The sequence below is a fragment of the Thermobia domestica genome, chromosome 17 (genome assembly GCF_964235325.1).
Source record: "Thermobia domestica chromosome 17, izTheDome1.hap1.1, whole genome shotgun sequence".
NCBI lineage: Eukaryota > Metazoa > Arthropoda > Insecta > Zygentoma > Lepismatidae > Thermobia > Thermobia domestica.
In genome coordinates this window covers 186,188,791-186,209,548 of record NC_137470.1, presented here as the reverse complement: position 1 = coordinate 186,209,548, position 20,758 = coordinate 186,188,791, and the positions used below count along the sequence as shown (strand labels likewise).

The 20,758-nt window shown below is 37.0% G+C and overlaps 1 protein-coding gene across 1 annotated transcript in view; it reads right to left on the bottom strand.

The window, feature by feature from the left end:
- Positions 1 to 12,704, bottom strand: part of LOC145674537 (uncharacterized) — a 128,353-nt gene extending 115,649 nt beyond the window's left edge. The window contains exon 1 of the mRNA XM_081744694.1: positions 12,523 to 12,704. The gene's annotated coding sequence lies outside the window, so the exon portion shown is untranslated. The remainder of the gene's footprint in view (positions 1 to 12,522) is intronic.
- Between the last annotated feature and the right edge of the window lie 8,054 nt (positions 12,705 to 20,758).

The window sequence follows — 20,758 nt, the reverse complement described above, 5'->3', positions numbered from 1 at the left end:
GGGAACATTCAGGTGAGCATCCATGTGTCTATTGGAGTTCGAGGAAGGCACCATGACGGCCGAGGCGTCACACGCTGCTTGCAGACTACGTACATCCCTTCATGACGGCCATGTTTCTCATCGGTAGTGGCATTTTTTCGACAAGATAATGCACCATGTCACAAGGCAAGGAGTGTGATGGAGTGGTTCGAGGAACACAGGAGCGAGTTCCAAGTGATGTGCTGGTCCCCAAACTCTCCGGATCTGAACCCAATCGATCACATCTGGGATATGATTGAACGTGACCTGAGGGCGCATCACCCCCTCCCCGGAATTTACGGGAATTAGATGACCTGTGTGTGCATATGTGGTGCCAACTCTCTCTAGCGACCCACCGAGGAACATTGCGACCACGCCAAGACGCGTTGCCGTTGTTATTCGTGCCAAAAAGTGGACATACTAACAATTAGGTAGGTAGTCATAATGGTCTGGGTGATGTGTGTGTATATTTTAACTCGTATATTTTGTCTCGACTCGAATTTCGAGACGTCTCGACTCGAATTCGAGTCGAGTCGAGACAGAGACTGTCGAGTTGAGACACGAGTCGAGAGAGCAACATATTTTCGAGTCGAGACACGAGTCGAGACAACATTTTCTCGAGTCGAGTCGAGACAGGCTTAAATCTCGACTCGACTCGACTCGAACGCATCCCTACCGACGGACTTGCAAGAATTCGTTTGAGATGCATATAATGGTGCATGTAAGTGCATATTTTGAGTGAATTTCGATGTGTATGCATATTTTGTAAACTTTGCAGGATACTGCATATTCCTGAATTTTATTGCTGCTTACTAGCATATTTGAGAGTATATCACATGAAAGTAGGCTATATTTAAAGTGAACTGACTCCGTTTGTAAACGCAGTGTAGAACAAAATGTTGTACAGAATAATAGCAGAAAGTGTTCCGTAACTGAAACAACCAAATGCTAATATCTAGCAGTAGACGCGCTAGTATTAAATGTAAATAAATTATTGTGAAAGCTCTATCGTGCTTACGTATTTTTCGCGAAGTTGCGACAAATGTTCCACATCTACCTTCTCATCCAGTGAAGAGCTTGTGGCTGCAAGCTGTGCAGCATTATACAGATATCTTAAAAATCAATGAAGACAGCCGTAGACTCACTAAGTCCCAATGATGCAGCCGCTATTTATGTATCTCAAAAATGTTTCTCTACAAGTGGCATTGAGAACAAAATTAAGTACATACATAACCACTTCTCGGCAATACCTGAAGTTGTCAGACAGTTGGAATCCTGTAAGAAGGCTTTGCAGCATTCACTCTCCTTGTTGGGCGAATTATCGCAGACTTTGTCCAGTGAAACAATTCATGGTCTTGACAAAATAGCGTCAGATAAACTTTGCAAAGTATTTGGCAAAAAAAAAAAAAAAAAAAAAAATCCGGGTACAAAATCTGTGCCATTACAAATGTACTTAATGGTGAAAACATGGAATGGGAAGAGAATGTAACACAGGAAGACTTTCATGTATTTCACATGTACGAGTGACTTCAGCTGATGTAGAAAGAAACTTTTCGATCTACAAAACGTTTCTTACTGATAAACACAGAGTTGACAGAAAAAAAAAAAAAACTTAAGGAAGATAGTTCATTGCAACAGAGATCATTAAGATAAGATATTTTTGTAAGAACCTGATATTTTATTTTCTTAGTGTATATTTCAGTGCATATGTTAAATTTTTAAATGCATATTTTAGTGCATATTTTTATACTGTATTTTTCGTGCATGTTTGCATGAATATTTTGGGGTTTGTTTGTGTATGGAAATCCGGGCTCTATTGATGATAATGATTGAATAAAGAAAGCCGAAGGTAACAGAATACCAAGAAAACTCGCGCACACAACTTGTCAGTCACTAAACTCACTTGCCAAGAGCTGAGATCGAACCTCGGACACATCGACCCACCACTGGACACAGTAAGGCCTACATGACTGAACAACTCGAAGGTCAAATTTCTTAACCTGGAAACTTTAAATTTTTACAGTGCATGGGATTTGTAATGTGGGATACCATTAAGGAGAGATTTTTAGAAAATCGATATGGAAGGAGGGAAAGGGTGCTGGCAATAATTATACTAAAATTTCCATATCTCCGAATCTCTGAAGGCAGAGAGAGACATAAAATTTGGTATATAGACTTGCCATTTAAAATAATTATACACGTGTTTCGTCTGTTTTTGGTATTTTCCCTAGAATGGAAGAAAGGGAAGGAATGGGGTTACAATTGTTATAACAAAATGAAAATATCTCAAAATCCTTTAAGGTTAGAGACATGAAATTTGATATTTAGACTTTTCATTTAAAGTTATTAAAGATGTGTTTCAGCGTTTTTAGATATTTCCCTTAGAAGGGAAGAGAAAAGCAGAAAGTGAAAAAGGCGGTAAGAAAATTGGTGGATGCTGCAATTGTTAAAATAAGATAGCCATATCTCGAAATTCCTAAGGCTTAGAGAGAGAATTTATTTTATTTAGACTTTTCATTTAAAATAGTTAAAGAATTGTTTCTGCATTTTCTGGATATCCTTAGAAGGGGAAGAGAAAGGTGAGAGGAAAAATGGATTGGTTTGCAACTGTTATAATTAGATGGCCCTATCTCGAAATATCGGAAAATTTGAGACATATGAGAGAGATGAAAAGTGGTATTTAAACTCCTTAATCAACGAACTTCAATATGGATACAGCACAAAATCTTAAAAAGGCGAGCATTCAGAGCACTTGACTTGACAAAATTAACAACTTTAATAGTCAGTGATAATGCCTGCTTCAGGTTTTCTGAATTTTTTTTTTTTTTTTTTTTTTTTACTAAGGCTTGTGTGTGAATTAAGTAGTGCAAACCCATAACTGTAGAATTTTTGTTCTTTGCCAGCTTTATAAATCCAGACTGCGAAGCTAACATCGCTAGAACTGCATCACCACATATTTCTACAACTCTGTTCCAGGACAAACCATTTTCAAGAAAAAATTATTGCGAGCAGGAAAAACAACAGAACCTTTTGATGATGTCTCCAATCTTTTCGAAAACAATATTTTCATGGAGTGCTCTGCTTGTGTCACCGTGTAACCTATTACTGTGGCTATCCGAAAATCTTACATGATAAAGTATGTAATTTGATATATCATTGAAAAGATAATGACAAAAAGAAAATTTATATAGGAAAAAGTTTTGTCTCGCTGTTCTTAAACAATAAGCGAGATATCAGATAGGCTATATATGCCCCTTGGACAGAAACTTATAAAACTGAGAAAGAATGGGTAGGTTATTCACTTATTTATGTTTGGAAGACTTAAGTACTCGATATATTTTTAATTTAGATTATTTGAGTTGGTCATGTCAGGACAGTTGCGTGATCCTCTAATCCAACTCTCTGGAAAGTGAGAGAGTGTGGTGGAAAATACTTATTCTGAGAAAGTTGATCTTATATGATTGTCTGTATAATACACCCGCCGGTGGCTGTTCAAGGCCCACGTTCCGTCCTTCGTAATCTTGGTGTTGCGTAATGACTAAAGAAATTGAATTTAATTGAAACATATTCTGGAGTAACATTTCTGGAGTAATGTTATCTACTAATGAACGTTTTCCATTAGTATTTCATTATACACCTCAGACTTAGGGGGCATAAATAAAGAAATGACATTCCTGATTAAACTAATAAATTTCATTTCAAGTAACATAATTTTAATATGTACAAAGATAATATTTGCAGTCTGGAACAGAATTTGTCAACACTGATCAATTGATTTAAAATATATAAAGTGGACGCTCAAGTGTATACTGGATAAAATGGGCTTCAATCCTGCTTTACACTGGATAAAAGTGCAAACTATAGTTTAGCCCCTCCCTTGATTATATCCTGGATCCGCCACTATATATATATATATATATATATATATATATATATATATATATATATATATATATATATATATGTGTGTGTGTGTGTGTGTGTGTGTGTGTGTGTATGTATGTTTATGACTGATCCAATGAACAGTGACAGTTTTATTTATCTTGTGAAAGCATTAATATTTTACAAAAAGTAAAATGTATTGATTAATATAGAAGATTTTTCAAAAGACCAATTCTCCGCATTGAGCGGTTGATTTATTACCTGTCACTTAATGTGTCGCGTGCCAATTTTTCCTCTCCTAAATTTGTGGTCAAGACGTGTGGTAGTTTTATTGCTCCGTGCCTTTTCCTTATTTTATTGGGGGTACAGAAATATTCTATCGTTGGACAAACTCCTCTCTGCAGTCCGTGCACTGGCAACCATGTATGACTACAAAACTTGTACCTCAAAAGCCTTCGTTTGAAAAAGCCATCTGCTGTTTTAACACAGTATGTTTTGAAATTTTACAACTATGATTTATGAGGGGGTAAATATTGGGACCCCGGTATTTCGTGCGCACCACACTGGCAAAATGCTTTTCATATTGGTCACAATATTCAAACTGGCAACCAAGACATGGTGCCTGTAACAGAAAAAGCATCCAGTAGAAACTAATATGAAAATGGTTGAACATAAATGAACCGAACAAAAATTGAAATAAGAAATGCCATGAGGTGCATTGAGTAGTACTGCCCCCCCTCCAGAGCTGTCCTTCATAGGGGATCAGGACTCAACGTGAAAATTTTAAATGGAAATATGGAGCGAGTGACATTTTATCTGATACAGGCACAATGTCAATTTCAATATGGTGACCCATATGAAAAATCTTTTACCACAACGCTGTTTCGCTTTTAAAGATCTATCGAACGAGGTATCACATGCCCCATGTTTCTATTTAAAATATTACATTTGGGCCCTGGGCCCCCGTGAAGGGCGGCCCTCGGGACACCATGATGACACCATTCGATGTTCCCCATAGCATTTCCTATTTTAGTTTCTGTTTAGTACATTTATGCTCAACCGTTTTTGAGATATTTCCGTGGAAAGATTAAAATGGGCCGGGCCGGATTCAGGATTGTATGAGGGGGGGTGCACCAATAAGTACCAAAATAACCAATCATACTGAAACTCTTCAAAGTGACACGTGACAATATTCTTTACTCCTGACAACACTGACGGAGGAAAGTACTTTAAACAACGCAAGTGGAAAGTAGAAAAAAGTGTTCTTTCCTCCTCCTGACTTCTGTTTTCTCCCATACTTGACAAATGTTATATTGTTTTGCTTGGTGAATCCTTTCTCTTCAATCTTCAGAAAATTGTCTCAGACTATTGCTCTGCAAAGTTCTTGACTTTGCAAAGCTCTTTCTTTTAAGTCCCAAACGGAAACATGATGGCAGAAAGTTTCAGAATGTGTTGCTATTTTCACTGCTAGCTTCTCATTTTAGATAGTGTATATTTACAACGAAGGGGAGGGGGGAGTTAAATCACAGAAACATTGTACTGTACTGCAGGGGCGGACTGGCAACCATAGGGCCCACCCTGCTAAACTGAAATGAGGGCCCACTGTATAAAAATGTAAAAAATGTACTTGGCATTCTTCATATGTATGCACAGGAACCCATATCTTCACCACTGATTTTGCAGACATCATCACCTGGAATGAAGTAATGAAGGTCAATATACGGAGTTCACTGCCACGGAAACTACTAATTTAAAATATTATTCAATGAGACTGAGGCAACCATCACTTACCGGGGCAATAATAATAATAATAATAATAATAATAATAATAATAATAATAATAATAATAATAATAATAAAGCAATATGTTTCTTTATATATTGTTATTGAAATTTGATAATCGTATTTCACTACTAAGTATTTTTAAAATTTATGTTCAGGAATGCGATGATTCATCGTTGCACAGCCCCATTTACACATGATGGAAAATGTTTTTCAATGGAATAAGGGCATGCAGCCTATTCAGGGCTGGCGGAGAATGAACAACAGATTTTTTAAAATTATAAACTAGTTAATTTTGACATGATTTTACCCATGTCTGCTGGAAATCCCAAAATAAAGACTGGTGTTTCAAAAAATGCCATCAGATTAAAAAAAAAAAAAAAGCAGTAGAGGAGATATAGATATTTGGGAAACGTTAATTAATTTTGAGGCAATTTTTATTGCGTTTTCATGTAAAATAACATATCTGAAACTTTTTTTTTTTAAGTAACCAAACCTACAACCAACCTACTTAACGCAGATTCGTATTTTGTCATAGCTGATCTGGGGTTTCCCTTTCCCTTGATACGTAAAAAATACCACTTACTTCAGTCGGGAGTCTGCTCGTGAATGTGCCGCAATTTCTCTCTGTACCTGTCTTTTTGGCGAGAAGAAAATGTTGTAACCCACATACACAAACTCGTCTAAATATTGCTGTATAATTTCAAGGAACTACGCCCCACTCTTAGCAGACAACCTCCTCCCCACCAAGCGTGTCAGGTGAGACAACAGACATGGTGTCAGTGTTGAAAAAGCTGTGACTTTGTGGCCTCAATACAACACAAAGAATGCGATTGGAGGTAAATTTGCGATAGATTTCGAAACGCAAGATTTTCCTTGATATAAGTAAGTCATAATATCATATCTTCATGTCGCAGAAAGATTAGATATCGTCTATCGTCTACTGTAGTCCGCCCATTCCTCGGCTGGCCCCAACTTCTCTTTTCATATGAATACCTATTTTGCACATCACAAATAATTTTTACATTTTACTACACTTTTATTTTAAATTAACTTTAAATAACTAAAGGGAAGTTAACATTTACACGATATACACACTAATTTGACTGACAGCATAAATGTTCAGCACTTTTGGAAGTTACATCAACGCTTACTGAGCCCAGTGTCGGCAGCTAGTGCTCTCAAACGGGTCAGGTCAGGCTTCATCGGGTCAGGGCTCGAGTTGAACCTCCTTGAGTCACAGGTCGGATCAGGGCTGCTCTAGCCACGGGTCGGCTCGGGTCAATTTTCTTATGCGTCGTTTCGGCTAAAACCTATTAGAGTCATGAGTTGGGTCGGGTCGACGTTCAACTCGACCCGACCCTCTCGATCCGAGAAGCATTTAGGCGAAACGGCGCATAAGAAAGTTGACCCGAGCTGACTCGTGGCTAGAGCAGCCTGACCCTAGCGTAGATGATCTGACCCGACCCGTGTCTCAAGCAGGCTTGACTCGTCCCCTGACCCATAAAAGCCTGATCTGACCCGTTTGAAAGCACTACGCGGCAGCAAACAGTTCAGTTAATTTCGTGTTCGTCTGTTAAAGTTGTGTAATTTCAAGTAAAAATAGCCATAAAAGATAAGCTACAATTGACTGAAATCATCCAAAGACGTGGTGTATATATCATAATTTATAAACACCTTAGACAGAAAAACAAAAAAATACCTGGCGACTGTCCTGCAGTACTCGAATGAGTCATATCACGCTCATTTGTTTCTTGGGGCTTCACATATTCAAATAGCCTACGTTGTTTTGGGTCAGATGCAGCTTTTTGTAAATCACATCTTCGTTTGTGTTCTCGCTTTTTAGCATCACTTTTATATTTTTTTTTCTTTACAGTAACCTTACAATCACTCCTACCATCCATACTGACACAACCACATCTGTCTTCCACGACAAACGACACGTAACTGGTATTCCAATAATTGAATTGCTGCTATCGGATTTGCTCTTCGATGTAATATACAAATAAAACACGAACCGAGGGCAGCAACTTCATAGTAATTGTTTGAGGTTTGTATAAAACAATCGTTGATAGTGGCGACTAATTTCTTTTCGGTTTACCGAAAAAAAAAAAAAATAAAAAAAAACGAAGCCTGATCTGATTTCTTTCTTCGAAGCTTGGTCTGAGGACAATGCAGTTCAAAAGCTCCACCTCCACTTGCCACAATAACAACATCTACGAAACTATTGTTTCTTTAAAACATCGCCACTCGCCGGCTTGTAAAAGGACCGGAGTAGGCAATGGTATCCAAATACAATAACAGCCTGAAATCTACTGTGTTTCTTATATTTAAAAAAGTAGTAGTTAACGTGCTCGTTTTTAACAGCTGCTGTATCACAAACCCCGCAATGTTTTAGGGCCTGATTTTGACGGAGCCTTTTCAAGTCGATGAGCGTGAAGAAGAATAAGGTCTGTTCATGAAAGTTTAACTTTACGTCTTTTTTATGCAAAGCACAAGTTTGCAGGAGTTATCCTGCCATATTTCTGATGCTGGTAGGTTAAATTGAGCACATCTTTTTAAAATTGGGGGAGGGGGCCCACCTGTTTGGGGGGCCCACCCTGCATTTGCAGGGTAGCAGGGTGGGCCAGTCCGCCCCTGCTGTACTGTACAGTGCCTCAGTCTTCCACCGCCCAAAACACAGTAAAAACAGTTTGTTTTTCATAAGACTTAAGCTTCTTACAGTGTTGTCTGCGGAGTGGGAGTCTTGGAGGGGGAGGCGTAGGAGGGAAAACAGTGCAGCCACCACCACATCCAATATCGCAAACGTCATAATGACGTTGCATCAGTAATTAGACATATTCCAATATAATTACATAGCTTAGAAAATAATAATATAAATTAGGAAATTTTAGAAAAATGAAATGAAATCTAAGTTTAACGTCCCACGGTTATGCCGGTTAGGCTAAAGGAGACGGCGATAATGAGAAATGAGTGAAATGGTGGAATGAAGAAAGTGGGAGGAAACGGGAGAACCCCGAGAAAACCCACGCACACGGTGTTTGTCCACCACAAAGTTCACTTGGCGGGGGCTGGGATCGAACCCGGGACCCCAAGCACCAGAGGTGAACGCTCTACCACTGAGCCACCGCGGCCCCATATTGGAAATTTTAGATTGGAAAGTTTTTTTTGTACCCAGTGTACGTAAATATGGGATATTTTGGCGTCCCGGGAACATTTTCCGGAACACCGGCAGTGATAGTGAAAAAACGGGACAATCCCGTTTTTACGGGACGGTTGGTCACCCTAATGTAAGTTTTTTTAAGACATCCTGTATATATAAAATTGAAACAATATTGTATGTTGAAATATGTAATAAATTCTGTAGTTTCGTTCAAACACTGAAAAATCTGCTATAACTTTGGTTAAAGAAGCAAATTCTCTTTTTTAAAGGAAGAAAGGTTAACGCATACTACCAATACAGGTGATTCCTGGTTCAATCCTTGGTGGAGGCCACGGTCTTGGAAAGAAGACCGCAATACCCAAGGTTACATTCTGATATTAAATTCACTGTTTTTATATTTTCGGATTTGTATGAACTAGTGATGATTTCAAGAGATGGCTTTCAGAGGAAATTCTATTACTCTCCAGAAGCTACGAAATTTTCCTAGGTGTACATCCCCGACCATGTTCAACGTGTGTTATCAATATTTTCTCCGTACTATTTTCACCTCCTCCCCATATGAGATGATGGTGTAATCTATGGGTTAGGTTAAACTCAATATAGTGGGGTGCCTCATATAGATTGATAGTGATCCAAAATCTTCTGAACCCAGATCCAGCGACTCAAACCTTGAAGTCAATTTCTAATGGCCAATAAATTATTCTAAATGCTAAAACACACTAAATTGCCTTAAACAGGACACTAAGAATTTCCTTTTAAAGCTAAAGGCATTCAAAACAATTAACAAACTTTTTTTTCGTAGGTAAACGTAATAGCAATGATAACTGAAAATTTAATTTAAATTCAACAAAATCATCATTGAATAACCCTGTTTATACATGGTGACCTAAAAGTAGGTATACACCCGTACATTGACTAAGTATAACATTCTAACTTGCAGGTTTATTTGCTCGGCTGTTCCGAGCTTAAAATATAAGTAAAAAGACATTAAAAACAAATAATACAGAAACTAAATCTACCTGATGAATAACAATAAGGAAAGATATAAAAATGAATGAATTGATCAGTACGGGACTGTATACCTAATTTGTGGCCACCCTATATATTATGAATATTCCATTTCAACGTCTATCTACCAATCACAGAATTCCTATATTCTCACCCAATATTGAATCAAATTTCCTTTAAAAAATTCAACGTCTTGAAATAAGCAATTATTTAATTTCAAAATGCTCAAATATTTCGACAAATAATTCATTAACATTTAATCAGAATTCGATTTAGCACTTTTCTCAGAAATTAACAGCCAACAAGCTTTCATCGACTTCTCGCCATTAAAACCATTGATAATCTACTTCGCACTCAAATACTTGCCCAATAGATAGGGAAAATTCTGTACATTAACAATAACCAAGAGAAGGGCTTCAAAATTTAACACTTTTAAATGGCTTTATTTTAACCTTCTAAATAATAATCATCTTTTTAACCAGAGGTGGATCCAGGACGAACTTCTGGGGGGTGGTGGGTTGTCATACTGGTACTTAGAACTACTTTTAAGAGCTCCAAACTCTGGGATGGGTTTTATTTATATATAAAATAAAAAGTTCTCTCTTCTGGGAGGGGGGGGGGCTATTGCACGCCGTGGATCCGCCCCTGTTTTTAACCAAAGAAAATTCAATTGCCACTCTTTAGCTACTTTCCAATGTAATAACTTCGGAGTTAAAGTGTGGTGATTGACGAAACAGATTTCACTAATTTGAACCTGAGGGACAAATCTTCTATCCGCTCTGCCGAAACGAAGGAAACAAATGGGATGAGGGTGGCATCCCGCGACGTTCTACTACACCCATTGGAAAAGTACTTGAGAGGCGGGAGGAAATATCTGCCTGTGAGCACCGCACCTGTTCGCGAAGACTAAATTGGAGCAGACAACTTTCAATATATGCATTACAGTGTTACTCCCCCCCCCCCCCCAAAGAAAAAAGTTTACTACTCTTGAACTGTCATGAAGCGTGAAATTGAACTTCCAACTTCTATAGCTTTTCTCACGGGCGTCGTTAGCTGGGGGGGGGGGATCGGGGGAACGCGTTCCCCCAGATTTTGGTCAAGTGTATTTAAAGAAACTATAATACTTTGCATATATAACTATTGTCGGAAGGAGGATATTGATCAAATTTAAAAATCACATGACCCCAGTGCTTTTCTATATTCGTATGGAGGGTTTTGAGTACTAAACTTCATTATGCATTACATGTTATGGGGACTGAGAAACCAGTGGTATTAATAAAAGTTATAAGATCCCCTTGATATATTCTTCCCCATACAGGACAGCATTTTTACGACGCTACTTGAAGACGAGACATCCTCGAATCTCATCTCGTGAGCAATATTAGTTGTCACTGGATTTAAGTTTCTAAGTTATATCAGATAAGTAAATATGTTTGATGTAGAAGAGAAGGACTTCAAGGAAGACATAATTTAAAAACAAATCAATTGTTCTAACTTCAGGTCTCGTGGCTGTCATCAAGGCAAAAAGACAGATGATTATTTAAAGTGAATTATGAAATATTTGGTGGAATGAGAATGTAGAGCAACAAGAGAACTAAGAGAAAACCGACAAATTCAAAAGGGCACGAGAAGCAAAGACTCCTCTACCAAAGTTGAGCACCCTACTACTGAGCCAAAGTACCTCCAGAAAATACAAATTGATATAATAGTGAATATATATGTGCAGTTTCCTGATTGATAGTTGTATACGAGCATTCCTCTTCTGTCTTCCTCTGCACAATATGAGGCAGGACGGTGACCGCCACCCAATAGTTTTTCTCGCCCCTCCTTTGCCCCCCCCCCAATATTTCTCTATAGAACCAGCGAATAATAGTCATATGTACAACCGATATTAATATTGAACGCAAAACAAGTGTGGTTGCCTCGCCTCAAAATTTTTCTTGCCTCCCCTCTTGCCCCCCCTACTATTACGAGCCTCGCGCCGCTACTGATACGAGGTCGGCCTAAGTTACTCCGTGTCCTTTAACAAAACGAAGTATTTTTTTATTATTTTATTAGCTTAGCACCCAACATTATGTTCTGAGGCTATGGGCACGATTATGATAACGTACGAAATCGAGAAATGAATAAAATGGGAGAAAATACAAAATCCCTTAGCAAATAGTGTCCCAGTTCAACTTTTTATTTTAATGAAATCTTTCAGTTTAAGGTCTCGTGATTATGTCCTTTAGGCTAAGGGAGACGGTGATTAAGGCAACTGAATGATGAAAGAATTGACAAAATGAGGAAGTGGGAGGAAACAGGAGTATCCCGAGAAAACCCACGAATACAATGTTGTCCACCACAAACTTCTTGGCCGGAGATCGAATCAGGGACCCTCACGCACCAAAGGTAAGCGCTCTACCACCGAGCCACCCTGCCGTCTTGCTCAATTTTGAGTAAGTTGCTCGGATCACGATATTTACTCACCACCTAATAATCATAGAATTTACCCATGCTAATATAAATTAAGTCCTGAAGAAGGACAATATGTATCAACCTTACTTACAAAGCAGAACATCAATTTTACCAAATACAAAGGTCTGCTAGCTCTATACAAAATGTGTATAGCTCTTCAAATATGTTTGTCTAACTTAAGAAAAATAAATAAAATAAAATTCACTACTTACTGTTTTACTTGATAGTGTTTTATTAGTACGCCAATAAGTTGCAATTGTATGCTGCAGCACTTCACAAGTTTATAAACGTCAGAAAAGCGACGCAAAATAACGTTGCCACTGTCTTGGACAAGACTTATCGGAACACAACACACAGACGATCAATTTCCATAGTTAACTAGCAGAAATGCAGGAAAGAGTCCACTGTTGCCAACTTGCGAGTGTGAAATGTCGCTAGTTTAGTACTCTAAAGTCGCTAGAAGTCGCTAAATGCCTCCTGCCAAGTCGCTAAAAAAGTCGATATGTAATTTTACAAAGGAATTAAAATAATATAAATACTTTCCATGTACAATGGAAGACTCGAGTATTTTTTTTTAATGACCATCTTGACAAAACTACTGCACTATGCGCTTTGAAGAATACAAAATTAATCAATATAGCATTAAAAGTTTACAAATACTTAACAGTTTGGATCACTTTTTCCCATTCCCTCTTTTAATGTTGACTGTACGATTATCTTTTTTTGAGGGGAGGGGGTATTTTGTTGCTTTCGTATTGGAACACTTCACCGAACTCACTCCACGAAATTTCTGTATAATTTATATTAAGAACAACCGCAGTTCAATTAATATATAAATCACACGCACTACACTGAACCAGAAAAGCCCAATGTTCTCCAGCTTTACTGTCACTGTAAGCACTGTGTAATGCAAGAGGTTACCAGCTATTACGCAACTAGTTAGATACGGGAATTTCCCGGATTTCCGAAAATCGGCAGTGAAGAAGGGCATAATCCTCATAGCAGCGATGAATCCAACGAAGTAAGTCGCTCATACCAGTAGTCCAACCGAGTGTGTAAAAGTAATTATTAGTATCACAAACTGCAAAATTTTGGAAACTTTAATGTAAATATAGAACAAAATATTTGAATTCCTAAATGTCGCTAGATTTGTCGCTAGGCGCTAAATAAAAAATTTTTGTCGTTAGACACTTCCAAAAGTCGTTAGTTCTAGCGACAAAGTCGCTAAATTGGCAACACTGAAAGAGTCCCACTCCTCTGTGCATGACCCAGGTAGTTCCCTTATTGGCCAAAGTGAATGATAGCGTATTCACGTACCGATGACGTCACGAAGTTGGAAGCTCAAGCCAGGGGGTGCTCTTAACCTATGTCCCGAACCTCTACTTTCACGTTCTCTTCACAGTGACGTCACCAGCGAGGAACTTAGAGCTTGTCGTCTGCTTGGCGCGCGAAGATTTGCTAGTAAGACCACAAACAATTCTTTATTTATTTTGGGTTTTTGCTATGTTGAATTCTGTTGCTTTCTTTTCTAGTGGTGTACGTGACGAATATTATTTAATAGAGAAAAGGTCTATATCTCGGAAGATTTCTTTACGTGGGCTTGGCTGTACAGATATGCAATATTGCAAGATAGTGTGAACTTGAGTACGTGTGTACATATGTATTTTTACGTGTATTTGTCTTTCATCTCCAAGTGTCCCACATTATAGAATTAGGGATGTACCGATATATCGGTATCGGTAATATCAGCCACTTTTGGGAGTATCAGTATCGGCATTGGCAAATAACCACCGATATTTACCGATACACTTTTCAAACTATTTTCAGTTTGTTTAATATTAACAGTGACACTTATATTTCATCGGTTTCTTTTAGAGTTAAAAGTTTTAGTCCCTGATAGTAGACTGATAGTTTTAGTCCCTCCATGCCAAAATAGTGAAGAAAAGACAAAGGTCCTCAATCAGGATCATAGGCACCCGAAGAAAATTTTCTAGGGAGAGCCGATTTCTCGATTTCAAAGTAAAATAAAATAAGTTTATTTTCCTTATTCATTTTCATAAATTTCTATGTATGCATGAAGTTCATAATTTAAAATTATTTTTCGATATTTTTTTCTGTTTATTGGTCCTCTAGATGTTTATTTGAGTTAGAAATCAGAGTAAAACTCCGGGACGTCGTGTGGGTAGAACAGGTGGGGCGATTGCCCCACGCCTTGCACCACAGAATGAAAGTTTGACCGTTGAGAAAAACTAGCAGGTTAACTATTTCTAATTCATTGTTGAGATTAGTCCACGAGAGGAGATCGAGGCGAGAAATGTCTCGTCTCGTCTGCAATTCGAGACGAGAACAATCTTTTAAATTCTGTTAAATATAAAAATATGGGAGTTCTCGTCTCGTTTTCGAGGCAAGATGAGAAACTTCATGACTCTCATTGGCAACACCAGTTCATCCAAGTATTAAACCTTAAACATTGGTTTAGTGTTGCATGGTTCATCGTTTTAAAAAAAAACATATATAAATTGATAAAGTGATTGTAAGAACACCATGAAGAGCATTCAAAGATACACAAGTCATTACATAATATACTCCAATAATAAATATGGTTTACTTGTTGTTATATCTCATCGTTCGTAGATCTCTCGTGACTAGGAAGTCAGGACAAATTTTGTACACAAATTTATTCACGAGGCTAGAGAAACTTCGCGGCGAGACAAAAAGAAATCGATTCTACTACACGAGAAAACCTAATTTCTCGTCTTGTCTCGATTCGTAACACTAAAATCCTTGAAATGAAATGAAATTCTTGAGTCTTACGTCCCACGTTTATGCCGGTTAGGCTAATGGAGACGGTGATGATGAGTAATGAATGAAATGGTGGAATGAAGAAAGTGGGAGGAAACGGGAGAACCCCGAGAAAACCCACGCACACGGTGTTTGTCCACCACAAAGTTCACTTGGCGGGGGCTGGGATCGAACCCGGGACCCCAAGCACCAGAATCGTAACACTAGTTAGCATTCACATATTTAGATATAAACCAAATACATTTTTTCGGACTGTGTACTATTAATGTCACGAGGTGGAATCATAGCGTCAACAATGGTTACATTGAATATAATATGTGATGGATAATCGACATGACGTTTAACACGGATGGGTTCTGTTTTAATAATCATGTGTAGAAGATATGAATTGGCAATTTTAAACTTTAAGCCTGAGTGCCGTATATGGAACAAAATAAATTGCTAGACATCAAAGGGTTTCCGCAACTGAATGCATCGACGATCTATTATTAATATTATTAATATTCTTCTTCTACTTCTTCTTCTTCTTTCTTCTTCTTCTTATTATCCATGGTTTTAAGTATTTATTGATATATTCTTATCAGTAATCACAAAGTGATCTATTTATACCGGGTGTGGAACTCACCTTATCATTGGTTCCGCAATTACTTTAACTCCAGGCATCGGAAATTTCAGAGATTGCCCTTGTAAAACACATATTTATCTGCAACTTTGCTTAAATACATTCACAGCAACCTTTCAGATATAAATACTTTTAAAACGTAATTATAATTCAACAATTTTCTATCTCATCAAAAAATAAATAAATGATCATGCAACACTGGTACATCATTAATTTTCCATAATATAAATTGCGTTGAGAAGATGTTCTATTTATTGCTGGCTTATTTATTATTTATTTATTTATTTGTAGTTTGTGTGTAGGAGAATGTTGTGACAGCGAAAATGTTATGCATAAAGAAAGAAAAAAGACATTCTGGCAGCTTCGTACACCTCTATACCTACTTGCTGCTCCTCGCTGGTGACGTCACGCAAAACGAGGAGCGAAGCGTCTGTACTTATAGCTCAACCTTTCCTTCTAGTAACCTTGGCTCAAGCAGCTACTATGCCTGTCGATTTCGCTTCTTTCTTCTTGAATGTCTTATAAGCAGGGGCGGATCCAGGGGGTGAGCGGTCGGGGCGATCGCACCCCTCAGAATAGGATTTTTTTTTTTTAAATAAAACTTTTCCTAAAAATTTTCACCTTTGTATTATAAACCTATAATAAAACCTAAGCAAGGAATAAAAACCAGCATATGAATAAAAAATTAAAAGGTCTTTTATGAATAAAGGAATTCGCATTCTTCTTCTTCTTCTTCTTATTATTATTATTATTATTATTATTATTATTATTATTATTATTATTATTATTATTATTATTATTATTATTATAGTATATTATTATTTGTAATCTATCATTATCAATTTCTAAATAAGTTAATTCTACAGATGAGCTACTTATCCTTTCTTTCTTTCTTTCTTTTTTTTTTTTTTTTTTTTTTTTTGCAATACACTCTTACCTTGATTTGACTTCGAACGACCGCCCCCCCCAAACAGTCAGCCTGGTTGGTGTGTGTAAAAGACAGAGAGGACTTATCAATACCATTGATTGTTAAATACATTCTATTATAATCCTTGATTTATGTTCACTTTCTACACGGTACAATATATGTAATATCCTTAAATAAGCTTTTGTGTAAATAGTTTTTTTTCTTTTTTTAAAAAAAAAAAATACACAAATGTCAATACTATCTAAAAATTTAACATTTTTAAATATCACTTATTAGTTGACGGTGCTCAATAAATACACTCGCTTTTGCAAAAAAAAAAAAAAAAAAAAAAAAAAAAAGTGCATTTTTTAATGCAACACATTTTGATTTCAAAAATTTACATACGGAACTTGGGTTCCAGCATTTGGGGATTCAAAATTAAGAATATGTTGGCCTTGCTACTTTTACCATAGAGCAGGGTTTCTCAACCTGGGATTCGCGGCTTTTAAGAGGTAGCGGGATAATTTCATGGGGTCGCGAAGGTAAGCGAAATATAAATATAATTAACATTTAATACCGGAAAATATTTTTAAATATTATTTTGAATTATCTTCTGGTATGAATATATTTATTTCTATACATACTGCTAAGAATAACAAAAAATAGGTCTACTCAACAGTTGTTTAAAAATCAATTTAAATGAAAGAGGTACGATACAAAACTAATGAGAACTGCATATTGAAATACCAGAAAAATACAACTACAACAAAACATGTATATTGAAATACAATTAAAACTGAAAGCTAATAACATACCTGTGTTGCGTTTGTTGCCAATATCTCTGTTGCGTTTCTTGATAAATCAACATAGCTGTCTTCCCGGCGGGAGCTCATGTGGTTCGGATTCCACGTTAATCAGTAGGTCCACGTCTCATATAGCCTCGCTGCTGAACGGGACGTTAAACTCAAAATCAACTCAACTCAACATAGCTGTCGGTAACAAAAGGGATTACTTTTGTTTATGATCGTTTGTTATTCTTTCCAGAATTGTACACGTATGTGTGTGAGCGAGTAATCTCTTTCTCCACCAAGCTGGCCTCAATGAAGGTAGATTTTTGGCCTGGGATTTTATTTGTTTCCTAAATTTTAAATGTAAACAAGTTGCTTTTAACTGTTTTTGGTGATTATAGAAGATTGGGCGGAATGAGAATGTGGAAGGAAACAGGAATTACCCCTACAAAACTCACGTACAAGGTGTTGTCCTCCACAAGCTTACTTGCCGAGGATTAGGTTAGTTTAGGTTAGGTTAGGTTAGGATAGGCACGAGCAGAGGCATTATTCTAATTCTTTAATCCATCTCTCTCTCTCTCTCTCTCTCTCCAAGATTTGATTGTTGTCAAACAGTACTGGAAACACCTTAATCTATCAACGGATCGACAATTGTTGATAATGGTATCTGTAATGACTAGTTTCAAATGGGTCATTCCATGTCAAATGTACCAATGGTCCCCACTTTATCATCTCCGATTTGTTTCAAATTTTGCACAAATGTTACCTGACACCAACAATGAAGAATGGTCAAATTTGAGTTGAAGATCTGTATTGATTACAGTAGTAAGGCGTTTTCAAAATGGCTCCTGTCTCAGCAACAACGAGTAGCAAACGTCTTCTCACATTTTGAAGTGCCTACCATTTTGAACTGAAAGCTCTGATAAACTTCAAAATTTGTTTCTTAGGAGAACTTTTACAGTAAATGAAGGTTAGTTAGTCAAAATTCCCTTGATGATTCAGAACTTGTACAATAAATTAACAAAGTTGGCTAAAAAGTGTGTGCACGTTTCATGTGTGCCATATTTAGACCCCCATGTATTTGGATGAAGTCAAGTCAGTAGATTGATATTTGAAAGAGGAAAAACCATAACATACGTACTTTAGAATATATAAAACATTTAGTTTTTAGCGCATACGGTTTAAGGGATATGTGGCCCTAGAAATGGAAAAAAATGAAAGTATGTGAAAAATTGACCTTTTTGGTACCCAAAAATGGCCATGTTGCCAACCTTGCACCAACTTGAGACCATAACCAATGCAAAGAGCATGTCTTGATATAGTTAGGAATGAATTTTGGTGTTGGTGCCTTGTTTGGTTTTTGGATGTTGTAAGTTATATTCTAGGTCAGTTCACAAAATCAGCACAGACTTAATTCTACAGTATATCTATGCAACTAGTAATTTTATTGAATATTTGCTCTTTGCCATCAAGTTACGTTAAGAATTTTTTTCTTACATATAATATGGCCACATCAAGAGATATTGGTCTACTAGATTGTACTATAAAGGGAAAAATGAAGTCTCTGTATGCTACAGAAAAAGTTTTCTACAAGTTGTGGGTTTATAAAGTGTGCAGACTTTACAGAAAAACATAAATAATTACTACTTATGCGAACAGGGTATGAAGTACTACCAGATGATGCATTTATATGTCTTCGCCATGAACACCTGTTACTGGTTAAATACGAAGACCTACAACTCCACTGTTGCAACCCGTTCGATTACCATAAATCAACACTACCAAGGAAATCACTACGAGTCATTGATACAAAAACAGCTGTTATGTTAAAAGAAAGAAGCGGGAGGTATATTAAACTGGACAGAAGCTGTTTGCAAGTTGTAGGAAAAGAAAACTTTCAATAGAGAAATCAGCCAGTGATAGAGATATCTGAATTCAATCCACCTGATGTGACAATTACTTGCACACCCATGATTAACTACTCATGTATTTACATTAAAATAAATATTTAAATTCAGTTAATTTAAAAACTCAAGAAACATATTTTATTTTGTTCCATTTCTTCTGCAAAGCGAATCCTTTATTTTTTGCAGGTAGAGAATTTTCTTTGTAGTTCAGAAAAAAAAAGAGAATTATTAAGAAGGCAGCCCACACTCTTCAGCTTTTACCTGCACGAGCTCAAAGACCACCCACAATAGCGAATCCCCACTCATCGCTAATGCACTGCTATTCTTAGTGAAGCCAGAATTTCTCAGGACATAAGTATATACAAATCTTGTGAATCGCACGCAGCAGACAGCCAGGAACCAAAAATTTTTATCTTGCATCTTCGCAAGTGCATATGAAGTTCACCAAAATAAAGTAACTAGCAAGAAAACGACGCTAGGAAGCCGAGCCACGCCACTAACCGCTTTTTTAAAGTTTTTATTTTATATTTTATTTTATTTTATTTTATTTTATTTTATTTTATTTTATTTTATTTTATTTTATTTTTATTTATTTTATTTTTTTTTTTTTTTGGAAAATGGTGTCACGGACCCACGACAGCGAATCAGTACCAAAAATTCAAATTTGAGGAAGAGAAGCGTCTATTTTTTTTATTTTAAAGAAAACTTCGGAAAACGCCTCAGCGGAAGAGGAACTTACTCCAAGATCGTCTTTCGTACCGAGAACATCTATAATACGTCAAATCATACTCCGGAACGAACATATTTTTTAAGAGTATTTTATACTATAAACATTGCAGGCTAAAACTGGGTTAGCTGCCTTCTCAGTGTCCACACTTCGTCCATAACTACGATCGTTATCGATTTTTCTCTTGTAAATATTTCATACGTTATAACGGTTACTTTATCATCAGCATTTAATTCTGACGCTTCATCTTATTCGGTGAACTAAGTGATTTTAGTGACTGTGAGCTACGTGCATCGGAAAAGTTTAGCTAACTAACTAACTAACTAACTCTATGGCCTATGGAACCCGGAGGTTCAATGCCGCGTTCACAAAAGCTCTCCACTGACTTCTATCCTTAGCTAACTGCATCCAGTTTCTACTTTGTATTCCAATCTCTGCGAGATCCATCTTGATATTGTCCTCCCATCTGCGCCTAGGTCTTCCTAATGGTCGTTTTCCGTTTGGTCTTCCAGTCAAGACTTTGAAAGCGTTTCTACTTTCTTCCATTCTAGCTACATGACCCGCCCACCTAAGCCTCCTAGACTTGACGACCCTAACAATATTGGTTAAACCATATAAATTATGTAGTTCCTGGTTATGAAGTTTCCGCCATTCCCCATTCCCGTTCCTCTTGGGTCCGAATATTCGTCTCAGGA